Source organism: Belonocnema kinseyi, chromosome 6, assembly GCF_010883055.1.
Source record: "Belonocnema kinseyi isolate 2016_QV_RU_SX_M_011 chromosome 6, B_treatae_v1, whole genome shotgun sequence".
Classification (NCBI taxonomy): Eukaryota; Metazoa; Arthropoda; class Insecta; order Hymenoptera; family Cynipidae; genus Belonocnema; species Belonocnema kinseyi.
In genome coordinates, this window is record NC_046662.1 from 76,026,273 (window position 1) to 76,029,000 (window position 2,728).

A 2,728-nucleotide genomic window follows, 5' to 3' on the forward strand; every position below is an offset into this window, starting at 1 on the left:
GAAGGAAAGAGTGAGAAACCACTATGCAATATTTTATTAAATAATGAGAGAATTGAACAAGTTGATAAGTTCGTATACCTTGGTAGCTTATTTACTAGGGACAGGAAGATAGATGAGGAATTAGATAGACGAATAAATGCAGGCAAGAAGGTTATTGGTAGAGCAGGTCCCCTTATCAGAAGTAAAAATATATCAAATAAAGCTAAAATGGCAATACATAATTCCATATTTGTACCGACAGTACTATACGGTAGCGAGACATGGACTTATCAAGAAAAAGTTAGGAGTAAAATTAACGCAATTGACATGATATTCATGCGCATAATATGCGGGAAAATTCTGATGGACGAAGTAAGTAACGAGACAATTCTAAAAGAATGTCGTGCATAAGAGACGCTAGTAGACACATGGGAAAGAAATCGGTTCAGATGGTTCGGACATGTTGAGAGAATGCCGAATGGACGACTAACGAAACAAGTGTATCAAGGTAAAATAAATGGCAGCGTGCCCAGAGGTAGACCGCGGAAAGAATGGTTAGAATGTGTGAATGAGACCCTAGTTAGAAGAGACCTAAGAAGTCACAGAAACATGAGAGCCTGCATGGAAAAATGCATGGACATAAAAGAAGCTAGAGAAGTATGCCAGGAAAGGAAAGTATGGCGGCAAATAGTTCATAAAAAGAGTGTCAGTAGAGTGAATGACGCCCGAAACAAAAGATCTTGTCCACTAATGGACCCAAGTGGGGAACCTTACATAACGACTTCGTGAAGTTCTTCGCTTGGGGTGATTGCTAGAGAGATTGATCAGCAACCTGGGTCGGAGCAGTGTTGCAGAGCGAACGTGTTATTTACTTAAATAGCACGAGAATTCTGGAGCAATCTGAAAAATCTCTATCCCTTACACACACTACTCCTTTCCCCAACCGAGTGAATCACGCCTACCCCGAAAGGGAAATGGCTTAATGGTGTAATAATGTACATAATATACATCTACTCTCCTGTGTGGCGCTGCATATCCCTTTCCCTTCGAAATTTTTTCCTTTTGTGTAACCCCCCCCCCCCGATTTTTTTTCTGGTTACGGCCTTGCCCAGAAGCTTCCGCCGAAATTTTCAGAAATCAATAATAGATCTAATTTTGTCGATTTTCTAAATAATTTTAAATGTTGGCGACTTTTGAGATTTATTGTACGTCGTGTACATCCTTTAGAAACCTGTACTCTTCTGTTTTTATTTTCGTAAGACTTTAGCTTTGTTTCTTGAATGTGTTTTTATTAATTGAAAATTCTCAGATGTTCAAAATATTTTTGTAATGTTAGTTGAAAGCAAATCTTAGTTTAGAAAAACAAAAATTAAAAAATATATATTATTTTTGAAAAGAACAAAGTACTAAAGATAAGAATTGTTTCTAATATGTAGTTTTCCAACATGCACACCCCAGCTATATAAAAATCAGCTCTAACTCAATTATATTTTCTTAGTGTCCTAATACATTCCTTTTTTACATAATATTTTTAATTAATTTACGACTTTATTGATTTTTTTTCTATATCTAGACTGTGATACCTGCAAAAGCCTACTAAAATTGGTTTAAATGATGGGAATTGTATGCAACGCATTTCTGAAACGGTTTTATAGTCCTAGATTCCAAATATTGCATCAAAAGTTGCAAATCCAAAATAGGGTATTCAAAATAACGACAGTTTTAAACAAGTATCCGATTTATATAAAATTCATTTATTAAGAGATCTCAGAGTTGCGGATGACAAATATTATTTAAAAAATTTTAATCCACAATTGCGGACATGAAATTGCAACCAGGGTTTAAAGAAAGTATGCGGTTGGTATGAAATAGATTTTAAAAGGGTTTTTGAGTCACAGATTTCAAATATTGTTTAAAAGTTGTTTTTTTAATCCTGTTTGCCACTCTTGATCAGCTATTTTTAATTTTGAATATATCATTTTGTATCTGTGACAAAAAATTTATAGAAAATGAGTTTTGTACAAATCGGTATACTTGTATTTACAAATGACGGCGTAAGTCACTATAATAATAAGTTAAAAATAATCGAAATCTTTATTATAGGCTACGAAATTTCATTTCCACTAGCTCCTTTTCTAGCCCTATTTGTACTAAAATATATGGCTATTTGTATCAAAATATCGGTACCTGTACCCACGGCCTTGAGTATATTTCTGATATTTAAAACTGCCAGTTCAAAAAAATTTTAAGTTATTCTAAGTTATTGGTTAATTTTTTAAATTTATTGTTAGATTATTGGCTATGAAAATCATACAAAATTGTAAAAAACATATTTACGAAAGAATTTTTTTCTAATCTCATTTAAATATTTTTTTGTGAGCATGCCCTAAGGGCCTAAGTGTGACTTTTTGTTTAGGGCTCTGTGCGCGCGTGCGGTTGCATCAAGCTAAAAAACTTTTCTCTTTTTTGAAACAGAATTTTGAACTCTGATAATGTATTTCAGTCTCTCTATTCTTATCACATTCCTAAAATTAGGAATGCTATTTCCATTTGTGTCTAATTATAACCCTTTGCTTCCACAAATGATTATTTTAGTTCCAATTGTTTGCAGTGTCTCGAAATAACCTTTTCAACATAAATTTCATGGCCTTGTACCAGGTGTATACATATGAAACCGGTATTTTTTCAAGAAAAAAACACATTTATTTCAAGAGAATGATAACAAATATTTTATTCAAAGTATGCGCCC